Genomic DNA, 14646 nt, shown 5'->3' on the forward strand with positions numbered 1-14646 from the left:
ATGGCACATGTCAGTCAGGCTGCAGTGTGACATGACCCAGAGCTGTCCATCTGCTCAGCTTGGAAACAGACAGCATTCAGAACAATAACAGCATCCTGTATTGATGCATGCCTTGTCAGTTATGACAGTGAGAACCCTGGCTTTTTTCTTAAAAATAGCATGTTTCAGATTTAGATTTGATCAAAAACATGATGTTTCAGTTTTTTGATCATAATTAGCAAGTTATGATATCATAAATTATGATATTGTTTTTCTGCAGAGAATTTTTAGAGAATGTTCTGGTATCCCTTTTCCATGCAATTACAGTGAATGGGAACTGGAGCTTTCAAGCTTAAATAAGGATGCAAAAGCACCATAAAAGTGTTTTACATGACTTGTGTGCATTTTCATCCTGTAGACTTATGAAATCATAAGATCAGTTGGTGGGGAACAGACTGAAATTTAGGTTGTTAATTGCTGCCCTAGCTCTCCTTGGCATCTCCATGAGGGAAATAGCGATGTCCGATTCATATATGATTAGTTCTTTTGGTTCTAATCTTTTAAAAAACGAATGAATCCAGACTCACCCAGTTCTCGAGTTCCAATCACTGACTTAGAATCGGAATTTAAGACTTAGAATATAGCGCTCAGGTCATATGGACAACCTTTATGATACTTGCAGTGGTGATCATATTTAACTCCAAATCTCATGATTCATGCTTACCTGTTGATTTCAGTCCTCAAGGTGCATAATATGTCATAAACACATGCAAAACATGTACAGCATTTAAAATAATGTCTGTTGCTACATGAGTAATGTCAGTTCTATGTTTCTTGGGAAAGCAGAAAAGCCCTGTCTAAAGTCAGCAATACAATCAGCACAGTATATACACATACCATCACAAGTGATAACGATCATCCTTTTATAACTTGAACAACTCAGTTTAACCTCAGTACCTTGGTTTCCTCATGTTAGAAGTTTAAAATCCATTCGTTTAGCACCACCATTACAAAGGACCTGACCTCTTAACCAAGTTAAATATTAAGGACTAATTCTTTATTACCTAGTGGCCCAGTATAAATCACATCATCCCTCCTCTGGCTTTGGAGATAATAAATCTTCAGAGATTTAAAAATGCCTTGAGAATATTTATTGACTTGAGTGTAAAAGTAAAGTGGTTTTCCCCCACAATACTGACCAGAAAGGTCATTCTCCAGCCAGGGAAAAAAAGTTCCCATATGAACCAGGGCTGGTTAGCAAAGCTCGTGACAAGGCACTGTGTGGTAATAAACTATATACTGGTGGCAACTCTGTTTTATGAGGTTCTTATCACATCCCTGTGGCTTTTACCCTCTCTGGATAACAGCCTCCCTTGTCCTCAGCTCCAGTTGTACTCATGATTGTGTTTTCATTTCTTCTGTAAGGCATTATTAATTTGCTCTTGCAGGTTTTATCATGTAAGTCTGCTGTTCTGTGGCATCCGGAGAGCAGGGTTAGGACTTAGCCCTTATTGTAGGTAAAATAAAATATTAAACTCTCCAGAGATGCTGGTGTTGATGGAGTTTAAAAGGGCTTGTAGAGTGACTTTAAGCTGTCTTCTTAAGCCTTGACATACATTATATATAGTCCATGTGTGTGCAAACTGCTGAATGAGATTACTGCGCTCCATATCTCCTACAGCTCCAATGGAAGAACACAATCTGTTTATTTACTATATGCACACTTTTCATAAGGTTCAGCCAGGTAAAAGAGATGTACTATTAGTGCAGCAAATGTCTAGAAATGCTGAGAAGGAACAGAAAGGTGGATGTCAGCATGAGTAAAAGATGATAAATTAACTTTTTTTTTTCTTTTCATTTATCACATGTTGCTGAGCTGATGATACAATAATATTAGGCTTTTTTTTGTGTTGCACAAACAAGACTTCCCATCAGAATTACAGTGGATATGTTGAAAGCTGTTTGGAAAATATTTAAACAAGGATAGTAAAAACTGTGGGGAAATTGTGGGAATGCACCCTGCTAAAATAACAATAATAATAATAATACAAAAGTTGTAAACAGAATGCAGTTGTACCAACAGATCATTTTGACTTGCTTAAACAGCAAGTATTCCTTGCTTAACCAGTACTACCCGATGAACCATACTGGTCTTGCTGGTAAACAACATGTACCTAGAACAGCACCAAACCAGCAGAAAACCAGACTAGACCAGCATGGGAACTGCACACATGTTAAGCCTGTCTTTTCAGCAGATAGCCAACAGTCCGCATGAGGAAATTATTTCATTAGCTTACTGAATAATGTCTTAATGAAACTGTTAAAATGCACACAAAAAATATCTGTGGGTTAGGTTAAGGTTAGGGTATAGAAAATATCCTTAGCTCAATATATACACCAATAGAAGTCAATGGAAAATCCCCACAAAGACAGTAAAACAAAGGTTGTGAGTATCTGTTAGCATGAATGAGTTATGTACACATCAATTGTGTTTATATACATTTACAAAATGGCCAGGCGATAAGACATGAGGGCAGAAATCAGCTGTAATTGCAGGGTGATGGCACTTCTCTTGCTGCACTAGTCCTGGAAATGAGTCTGGCACTTATATGACAGCTGTGGAGGTCACAGAGCCTTTGGATGAAAGCTGCCTGTCTGTTCTTTACACACACCTCTTCATCACATTACTGCCTCTCTACCGTGAGTGATCAACACACATAAACACCATTTTGTTGTGTGCATCAGAGTGCCTGCTTCCTACACACTATCTCAAGTATCCTGAAATGAAGTGCTGAAATTAGCTTTGGTGATCAATAGCATTATTCTGATGGATTGCTAAAGATCACCCCCTTCAAGCCAAGAGCTCTTTAATGTGTCTGGTAGTTTGGTCAACCCTGTAAAAGGCTGTCACATATTTCTCTCCTAAATAATCAAATAATTTCCATGCCTATGTATCAAATCAGAGTATGTGCAGCTGCTCCTAAAAAGCACTTGGACAGAGAATGTGCAAACATGCATCTGTGTGTAATGTTCTGAATGGCATATTTCAGTATGATTCTGCTACCTACATGTACTATGCATTAATGCAAAGTGGCTCATAAGAAGCTATTAGGTATTTTTATAGTGTAATTTATTTTCTGTTGACATAGACATGTAGTGCACTATGGCACAATGAACACAATTTCACCATAATATCATTCCATAATGGATCCATTCAAGCTCATGGAAGTGAGTGTGAAGGAGTCACAATGGCAGAGAATATATTATGGCTCATGACCATGTATTAAAGACAGCACTTTGTGACATTGTCAAGGAAAAGGCTCAATTCTACAAAAGAAAACAGCAGTATTTGAACCGTGATCAGAAGAGGGGGCAATAAAGAGAGAGGGGCTAGGTGCTAGATGCCCTGAAGGGTAATGCAATGAACTGCAAAATTACATAGTGTTCTTGACTGATGGAGAACTCAGCTCTTTAGCCATATGGAAAGGGGGGGGTGCAGGACATCAGATTAATTAGCTCGCAATCTTAACAAGCATATTTTGGGAGTAATTCAAAGACCAAATGGAAATAATTGTGATCCTCAAGATAATGAGTGAGACAGGTAATCATTCCATTTCAGAGAAGTCTGTGCATGGCTGTTTGCTAATGATTTTGATTTGGCCCCAAAGTAAGGTAAAAGGTTTCACCTACTATACACAATCAATGTATGGCCCTTTTTGCACCTTGCTCTGGGAGATATCTGGCTGTGCACGTACTGATTAGATCCTCCTGGATTGTGCCTCATTGTGCTGTGCTGGTAAAGAGTATGGCGAATCTAAGAAAGAAAATCAAATTCCTAGACTGATAGAGAGAAATCAACCATCCATCAAAACTAGAAAAATTAGCTAACGGAAAATTTGCAGTGAGATCAGTTTTAGTGATTTACAGTCAGCATCAGTGTTGGACATATTAATAATAATTTCTCAAAAAATCCCTGTTTCTCCATTAATGAGATAGTGCTCAATCTGGCTTGTTACATGAATTTGACTTTATTATTTTTATGATTCCGTTGTATTCCATAAAATAATATCAGTAAGTTTTCTTATAGAAAATTCAGAGGATAGGTGCTGTCACGTGATACTGAACTAACATCTATTTTCCTCAGCTCATTATCTCTTTTTCTAGAAGTGCTGCTGACAGCACCATTGTTGTTTCTTTCTCTTGCAATGTCAGAAAACAAAGACTCTGTATTGATCAGTCTGGACAGAACATTTGTTGTGATGTCTCACTGGGGCACCATAGAGTAGCATGTTGCCAAGAATGCCTGTCTCTGTTAAAAAATGAATAGATCATTCCTTGACCTTTTTTTATCTATACCCAAGTCGCTCAATTAAACTGGATCACTTTTCATTACCTTTCAAGAGCATATTTGTGTGCCAATGTAAAGTTTTGGAAGAACCCCCCAAGTAGAATCATGCTTTTCTCTTAGGCTTTGGATGGTTTTAGGAGAGACACGTGGCTGGCTTTGTAGCAGAGATATTAGCATTTAAATGCAGTGTTTGAAGTATTTGTACTGGCACCTGGCCTCACAACATACTGAGTCAATCAATCTTTGTTTGTTATCATGCCCTTCAAGATGAATTGCTTGAGAACAACTCTAAGCTGAAATGTGAAGAAAACAAAATGAAAAAAAAAAATTATACAAAAATTGAGTACAAAAAAGTAGAACTGAGACATAACTTCAAAAATATGCTTTTGTACACATTGTCTCTTTAGCATAATCGATTCAGATTCAAAATAATTGTACCATTATAGTTTTAAGCACTGTACTCATTAATCAAAAGATCACATACTTATTTGTTTATGACAGATGAAACATGAATAATACAAACATTTTGGGTATATGCATTTGTATGTCTTGTTTACAGTTGTAAACCGTATTTTGTCAGGAGTATAATGTTTAAAGTGTTATAAATATATAATTTGACATTTGACATACATATATATATATATATATATATATATATATATATATATATATGTATGTGTAGTATATGTGTGTGTGTGTGTGTGTGTGTGTGTGTGTGTTAGAACTGTCAGAATTAACACTGTGATTAATTTAAAAAGGACCTCTTAGTGCTATTTGATATTTAAAAAAAATGCCCATATGGGACTTTTGATAGAAATCAAGTATTTTCAGCCTATGGAAATCACATTCGAATATTGTGTTACTTCTTAAAAAAGTAACTTAATTAAAAAGTATTTTTTTTTTAATGGAAAGTAAAGCATTACATTACTTTTGCATTATATCTGCATTAAGTTTTTTCTCAGCCACTTTCTCTTCTGCTATGCTATGCATTCCATACAAATAAGCCATGCATACAAGAGACATTACAAGTCTTGCTAGCTACTGTACAACACTCATGTCAAAACAACATAGTAAACAAACAGATATTTAGAAAAAAGTGCTTAATGTCATATGTATAATAAAGAATCAATAACATGAATATACATGATTTGTTTTTCCATCAACATGGCAGCCAATATGAATAATTAAGAATAACCACTGTCTTAAATAAAGCAGCAAAGTCCAACACTTGAACCTGCATCATATCTGTAATCATGTGCTGTGCCCATCGACAATGTCAGAGTCAACTTAAGATGTTTTTCAAAAGTCAGGATAAAATTCAGTGGGAAATGCCAGCCTAACATGTTCAAGGAATGTGTCTGATAATAAAATAATATTTTTCACCTAAGTCATCTCAGTGCACGCTTGTTTTGAGTTGTTACAGACACCACTGGTTGATCGCCTCCAACTTCAAATGTGCATAGAATAAAAGAACAGGGAGCCCTTCAACAGATGACATGACACCCATTGAGCCCCCCACTGAACATTAAGTCAGTCTAGGATTACATGAACAGACAAAAGCAATTGAGACAGCCTAATAGATACAGTAGATAAAAAAAAGTTTGTGAATTCTTAAAGAAGCTTGGAACAACCTATCTGCCAACAACCAAGAAAAAACAGTGTCCACGTGTGCCAATGAGAAATGGTGCTTTTTTTAATCCAAATATTGATTAAGCTTTTTTATTTGATTTTTTTTTTATGTTTAATGGACTTAGTATGATGTTGTATATGAAAAGTATTTATGGCAATATTTTTGAAGAAATCGTCTATGCAGCATTTTATGAAAGTACCAAAAACTTTTGCATAATATTATATATAATATATATATATACACACACACAAACACACACACACACACAGCTGATCACACTGTACAGTCAGGACACTAATAACATAAAAAATTACTATTACAATTTGAAATAAAATGTTCAGAACTTCTTAAACTACTTCAAAGAGTTCTCGTCAAAAAAGCCTCCACTTGCTGCAATGACAGCTTTGCAGATCCTTGGCATTCTAGCTGTCAGTTTGTCCAGATACTCAGGTGACATTTCACCCCAGACTTCTTGTAGCACTTGCCATAGATGTGTCTGTCTTGTCGGGTACTTCCCAAGCACCTTATTGTCTAGCTGATCCCACAAAAGCTCAATGGGTTTAAGATCCATAACACTCTTTTCCAGTTATCTGTCGTACAATGTCTGTTTCTTTGCCCACTCTAACCTTTTATTTCCATAGGACCTGCACCCCTGAGTGTACACCTTTGTATGAATCGTAATTTTTTTGGGCAATTTCAAGCATCGTTTAGACTTCATTCCTCAAAACAATGATTGATTGATGAGTTTTTGCCATTTTTGACCTAATATTTACCTTAAAACATTTTATTTACCTTAAACCAGTCTATTGCATACTGTGGCAGCTCAAAAACAAACACAAAGACAATATTAAGCTTCATTAAACAAACCAAATTACTTTCAACTGTGTTTGATATAATGGCAAGTGATTTTTCTAGTATCAATTTAGCAGATAAGCATGATTACTCAAGGATAAGGTGTTGGAGTGATGGCTGTTGGAAATGGGGCCTGCCTAGATTTGATCAAAAATAACTTTTTTCAAATAGTGATGGTGCTGTTTTTTACATCAGTAATGTCCTGACTGTACTTTGTGATCACTTGAATGCCACTTTGGTGAATTAAAGAACCAATTTCCTTCCGAAATCTGTACATTATTCCAAACTTTTGGCCACCAGTGTATATAAACTCAGCAAAAAAATGTCCTGTCTCTTTCAACTGCTTTTATTTTCAGCAAACTTAACATAGGTAAATATTTGTATGAACATAAAAAGATTCAACAACTAAGACAAAAACTGAACACGTTTCAGAGACATGTGACTAATAGAAATGGAATAATGTGTCCCTGAAAAAAGGGTCAAAATCAAAAGTAACAGTCAGTATCTGGCCAACAGCTGCATTAAGTACTTCAATGCATCTCCTCATGGACTGCAACAGATTTGCCAGTTCTTGCTGTGAGATGTTACCCCACTCATCCACCAAGGCACTTGAAAGTTCCTGGACATTTCTAGTGGGAATGGCCCTAGCCCTCACCCTCCAAACCAACAGGTCCAAGACGTGCTCAATGGGATTGAGTTACAGTACAACAGTACAGCGTTATGCACAGCGTTGAGATTGCCTGCAATGACAACAAGATCAGTCTGATGATGCTGGGACACACCGCCCCAAATATGAACAGGGTATCTGCAGGTTCAAAGGAATGAAAAATCCTTTATTCCTTTGAATAAGACTTTTAAGGCCAAATAAAAGAAAAATGTAAGACCACATTCGCAATAAAAACAATACACATTAATTAATTAGCTGGTAAATACAAAAATACTGAGGCTACTTTGAATGTCTCTGTACATAATTTTTTTATATATTTTATTGTGCATTTATGTGTTAATAATTTAATACAACATTAAAAGTCTAAATGAAATCATTAAGAATTCATGTAGCCTAAAGTATGTTGCTTATATTGTGACCCTTCTATTTAGTCAATTGCTTTCTAGCAAGACATGACGCATTAGACCAGTGCTTTGGCAATGTCACCGCTTATGTCAAACACGGAAGTGGTGGCAAAAACTGTACGTAAAAAGGCTCTAGTTGACTGCTGTGGCTTCAAGATCATCAACAGTGTTGACTGGACTGAGGAGATATCCCATCTGATTTTCCATAACTCATGTTGTCTGGAGTTTTTTGTCTACTGAGCATCCTTGAAAATGTATTTTTTCAATGTTTTGTACATGGATTGATCCAAGAACACTTTAAACTGCAGTATATCTCATCGAAGAGAGAGTTTAACTCTTTAAAAATGCTCACCTTAAAAATGGCTATTTAAAGTTGACAAGACGTATTGAAAATGTTAACAGATTAAATTATGAAAGAAAAGGAAAGGGAGAGATTCTGTGCTGCTGCTTTCCCCCTATTGGTCTGAATAACTCGTAGCATCTTGCAGGCTGCTCTGTCTTGTCTGTTGGTACGCTGTCAGTGTCCTCTTTGCTCCGTGACGTTATCACTGCGTGAGAAAAGGGACGTGTGGTGTGTGAGCATGAGAATAGTATCAATTGCATTGGCAGCCCTAGATCTAGAGATATGGAGATGAGAGATATAACAGGTGTAACTCTGCAGCTGAGCAGTTCTGTTAGCTTTATAATTATTGTCAAAGTTAGTGTAAAATAAGGAAGCGTAACGATTTGAAAAGCGTCAAAAGACCGTTCCAACCTTGCGTGCTTGCAAATTGTGCTGCTTTGTCGATTATAAGCAGGAGCGAAAGTGTTAGAGATGCCAAATAATGACATTTGCATTTCGGATTAGCGGGTTTATGAAGGCTTATGCATGTGTATCATCGTAATTTCAGAGAGAGAGAGAGAGAGAGAGAGAGAGAGAGAGAGAGAGAAAGAGAGATGATTTTGACCCTCTATTCATGCCCCAAAATTTAAGACCTCAGCAAATAAAATTTAAGACTTCTTGAAATTTATTTAAGAGAAATACTTTTTATGGCCTTACATTTTAAAAAGTACATTTTAAGGACCCGCAGATACCCTGATGATAGACCCTCCACCTCCAAATCGATACCACTCCAGAGTACAGGCCTCAGTGTAATGCTCAATCCTTCGACGATAAACGCCGACCATCACCTCATGTGAGACAAAACCGTGACTCGTCAGTGAAGAGCAATTTTTGCCTCTCTGGTCCAGCGAAGGTGGGTTTGTGCCCCTAAGCGATCTTGTTGCTGGTGATGCCCTCAGTCCAGCCTCTCTCAGCCTATTGCGAACAGTATGAGCACTTATGGAGGGATTGTGTGTTCCTGGTGTAACTTGGGCAGTTGTTGTTGCCATCCTGTACCTGTCCCGCAGGTGTGATATTGTGATGTACCAATCCTGTGCAGGTGTTGTTACATGTAGTCTGCCACTGCAAGGACGATCAGCTGTTCTTCCTGTCTCCCTGTAGCACTCTCTTAGGTGTCTCACAGTACGGACAATGCAATTTATTGCCCTGGCCACATCTGCTGTCCTCATACCTCCTTGCAGCATGCCTAAGGCACATTCATGCAGATGAGCAGGGACCCTGGGCATCTTTCTTTTTGTGATTTTCAGAGTCTGTATAAAGGTCTCTTTAGTGTCTTAAGTTGTTATAACTGTGACCTTAATTGACTACCATCTAGTGTCTTAATGACTGTTCCACAGGTGCATGTTTATTCATTGTTTATGGTTCATTGACAAGCATGGAAAACTTTGTTTAAAACTTTTACAATAAAGATCTGTAAAGTCCTTTGGATTTTTACAAAATTATCTTTAAAATACAGTGTACTGAAAAAAAGGACATTTCTTTTTTTGATGAGTTTATATATTACTGTACATTTTATATGTAAAATATATACACACACACACACACACACACACACACACACACACACACACACACACACACACACACACACACACAATCAGCCAAAACATTAAAACCACCTGGCTAATATTGTGTTGGTCCCTGTCATGCCACCAAAATCACACCAACCTGCATCTCAGAATAGCATTCTGAGATGATTTTATTCTCACCACAATTGTACAGACTGGTTAGCTGAGTTAGCCTAGGCTTTGTCAGTCTGGCCATTCTCCGTTTACCTCTCTCATCCACAAGGCATTTCCATCCACAAAACTCCTGCTCACTGGATGTTTTGTTTTTCGGAGCAAATTCTAGAGACTGTTCTGTGTGAAAATCCCAAGAGATCAGCAGTTACAGAAATACTCAAACCAGCCGTCCGATTATCTAATCAACCAATCGTGTGGCAGCAGTGCAGTGCATAAAATCATGCAGATACAGGTCAGGGGCTTCAGTTAATGTTCACATCAACCATCAGAATGGGGACAAATATGTGATCTCAGTTATTTGGACTGTGGTATGTTTGTTGGTGCCAGACAGGTGGTTTTGAGTATTTGTGTATCTGCTGATCTCCTGGGATTTTCATGCAAAACAGTTTCTAGAGTGTTTAGAGTATAGTGCGAAAAACAAAAAACATCCAATGAGCGGCTGTTCTGTGGACGAAAATGCCTTGTTGATGGGAGGTCAATCAAGAATGGCCAGACAGGTTTGAGCTGACAGAAAGGCTATGGTAACTCAGATAAACCCTCTGTACAATTGTATTGAGCAGAATAGCATCTCAGAATGCACATTATGTTGAACATGGAGGTGGATGTGCTACAACAGGAGAAAACCACGTTGTGTTCCACTTCTATCAGCCAAGAACAGAAAATGTCTAGGTTACGGATGTAACCTCCGTTCCCTGATGGAGGGAACAAGACGTTGTGTCGAAGAAGCGACACTAGGGGTCTCTCTTGAGAGATTTTGCATCTCTGATCTATGAGAAAAGGCCAATGAGAAATTGGCAGACAGAATTTGCATGTCCCGCCCCCGGACATACGAGTATAAAGGGAGGGAAATGCGTCCGTTTCATTCAGGATTTTTCTGAGGAGCCAACAATGAGGTTCGGCCGCAACAGTGGCCGGGAGGACACAACGTCTAATTCCCTCCATCAGGGAATGGAGGTTACATCCGTAACCTAGACGTTCCCCATCTGTCGCTCACTTCGACGTTGTGTCGAAGAAGCGACACTAGGGGTCCAATTTAAATCATGCCATGCGCTGAGCCGTGAACTGCTGACACAGGAATGGGCAGGTATTTTACGTGCCAAAGCGACCAGCTGTGCCAGGCTGCACGTACCCTTCACCAATGCCCCGTAAAATCATCAAAGCCTTCTGGTTCTTTACCCTCGACACGCCAGCCTTTATGTTTCTCGCATAGAGTTAAAGCGGCTGGGGCCATCTTAACGCTATCATACGCACACGGGGAAGGTGATCTTTCCCAGTTTTCCTATTCTTTCATGTGGAAAAGACCCTGCGGAGGCCACACCTGCCCAGACTGGGGGAGGTAAAGAGTTGTGAAATACATCACATGGGCTTTTAGGTCACATGTGGAGAATGGCGCGGTGGTAGATCTTACCTCATTGGTAGGGAGGAGTTGCAACAAACACGGTGACCGGGGGTCCGTTAGGACTGCCCAAGGGAGACGCCGGTCCGCTCGCAAGGGGACCGTACCGTGGAAAATACGCACAGGTGGAAAAGTCCACGTGGGAGCCTGTCCTGTGGAGCACCTATTCCAGTACAGGGTAAATTGAGTACCCGCATTGGTCTTGGTCGGTGAATTCCTCCGCTGAATTAGCAGACCAGAGGTCTAGGGAGGATTCATCCAGGGAGCCGAGTTTGTGGGATCTCCTGGGATAAAGGTGCACTGTATTACCTCAGCGGAGGAAAAGGGTGCTATGTGCAAGCAGTCAACCTGGTCAGTTTGTCAGCATGTACCGAGTTCTACTGGCTCGGACCTGAGAAAACACGGGACGAAACCAACTCAACCCTGAGATTGTAAAAGGTATTGGGTGCTGCCCATCCCGCTGCTCTGCATATGTCTGCTAGGGAGGTGCCCCTGACCAGTTCTCATGAGGACGCAACACTTCTTGTTGAGTGTGCTCGGACACGCAAGGGGGGGGCATGGCTTGGGTGTGATAGGCCAACGTAATGGCGTCCACTACCCAGTGGGAAAGCCTCTGTTTGGAGACAGCATTCCCTTTCCGCTGTCCACCAAACCAGACAAAGAGCTGACCAGAACATCTAAAGCTCTGCATGCGGCCCAAGTAAATACGCAAAGCAAGTACCAGACACAGCAACAAGACTCTTGCAGTTCCCCGACCCTTTTGATGGAGGCGAGCGCAATCAGGAGGGCCATCTTCAAGGAGAGGGCCCTGAGTCAGACTGATTCTAGCGTCTTGAAGGGGGGTCTCTGAAGGCCCGAGAGGGCCACTGAGAGATCCCAGGAGGGGAACAGGCTTGGCAGGGAGGGATTTAACCTCCGGGCACCTCTTAGGAACCTGATAACTAAGTCACGCTTATCCAAAGACTTGCTGTCTACTGTGTCGTGGTGGGCTGCGATAGCAGCTACATACACCTTCAAGGTGGATGGGGACAGCCTCCCCTCCAACCTCTCCTGCAGGAATGAAAGCACTGACCTAACTGCGCAGCTCTGTGGGTGTTCAGCCCAGAAGAACACCAATTTGTGAACAAGCACCACTTCACACAACGTCGGGGAACTTATCTAAGCTGACAGTAGTGGTACCAGGAGGGCTCCTCTGCTGCTGTAACCCATCCGCCTCAATATTTGACGTGTTGTATGTTCAGAAATTCTTTTCTGCGTATAACTGTTGTAACATGTGGTTATTTGGGTTGCTGTCATCTTCCTGTCAGCTTGGACCAGTCTGGCCATTCTCCTCTGAACTCTGTCAGAGACAGAGCCATTTTGGCCCCACAGAACTGCCGCTAGTTGGATGTTTTTTTCTTTACATTCTAGAGACTGTTGCACATGAAAATCCCAGGAGATCAGCAGTTACAGATATACTCAAACCAGCCCATCTGGCACCAACAATCATGCCACAGTCTAAATCACTGAGATACATTTTTTTCCCCCATTCTCATGATTGATATGAACATTAACTGAAGCCCCTGATCTATATCTACACAGTTTTCTTACATTACACTGCTGCCACATGATTGGCTGATTAGATAATTGCATTAATAAGTAGGTGTACCTAATAAAGTGGCGGCGTGTGTGTGTGTGTGTGTGTGTGTGTGTGTGTGTAGGCCTACACATATATATATATATTACCAGAAAATGACCCGCCGTTGTAGGTGGGTGGATGTTTTGCTGTCAAATGGCAAGATGATTATGATGATCTCAATATGGCAACAAACCTTGAAAAACGTATGCCTGTGTGTCACATGACACACCGTCATCTAACCACCAAACATCTGCAATATGACCAACCATTTGCATGTGTCAGTCAAAGTAATAGTCAGCTTTAAATCCATATGGCTGTCAGTACAAGGCCAGCCATCTGCAGATTCATGCTCTCCATTCAGACGATACCGAACCTGTAGAGACAAATTCGAGCTGAAGTGACAGCAATTTAGTTGCCTGTGTGTGGGAGATGGATTGAATAAACTCATCCATCAAAGAATCAAAAGAAGCATCTGACATGGAGTTTGTATACAGTATGTATGAGCAAAATATATGAAGCAAAAAGCTCTGGGAGTGCAATACAATGATATTTGAGAAGCAAAAAAAATAAAGTTTACAACACAACAGAAATAGCCCACAATAGAATTAACTGACAATACATTGAATTTAACCCAAGATAAAATGGATTCAACTCAAGGCAACAGAATAGACTAACAATGCATCTAATATGTAATACTGGAGTATTGTTAGCATTGCCATGGATTAGTACAAGGTATTGTTTTTTTGCAATGGAAAAGTCTAAATACGGACTTACTACATAGATAATTTTGGTTTCATCCAAGTAATAATTTTGATTTGTTTTAAATTAATAAAAGGCACAATCATTTTTACTCATTGAAAAGTTACACATACAAAATAGAATAATATTTCTAAAAATTATGTTTAAAATATGTTATATATTAGTTAACTACATTAGTTAACATTAACTGAAAATGAACAATACTTGCGCAACACTTATTAATCTTGGTTAATATTAATTTCACATATCCCAATCCAAGTAGTATATGTTAGATTACTTAATGTGTTATGAACATACTGTAAACTTACAATCAATTAAACTAATTTAAATGCAGTTAAAAAAATACTGGGAATTATTAGTTCATGCTATGCAATGCATTTACTAATGTTAACAACTAGAACCTTGTTGTACAGTTACCTTAAACTGAAATGAAGATTACCCAAAAACTGATTAGAAACAATATACATTAGTTCACTATATTTGTAGACATATATGGATCAAGATGCAACATTCTGAAATGGAACAGTGCAGGGATTACCATGTCCCAGAATATGATACGTGTCTCTCACAGTGTGATTAATTAGAGCTAATTCTGGAGATTGCAGCATTAGATGAACAGACTGTTCATTAAAATCTTATTTTTGTTTTACAGCCATCTTCAAAGGGATGACTCACATTTTGGACTCTATCAAAATAATTAACTACAAGGCCCTATGGATTAGCACAGAACAGTCTTTTCACAGTGACAGTGGGGAATACACAGATAAATTCTTAATTTACTTCTTGCTGGGAGAACAATTCGACTTCTTCACCACAAGATTTGCAAATCTTAGCTACAAAGAAATTCTAGCACATACGTTGCTTTTGTG

Source organism: Xyrauchen texanus, chromosome 2 (genome assembly GCF_025860055.1).
Source record: "Xyrauchen texanus isolate HMW12.3.18 chromosome 2, RBS_HiC_50CHRs, whole genome shotgun sequence".
Lineage (NCBI taxonomy): Eukaryota > Metazoa > Chordata > Actinopteri > Cypriniformes > Catostomidae > Xyrauchen > Xyrauchen texanus.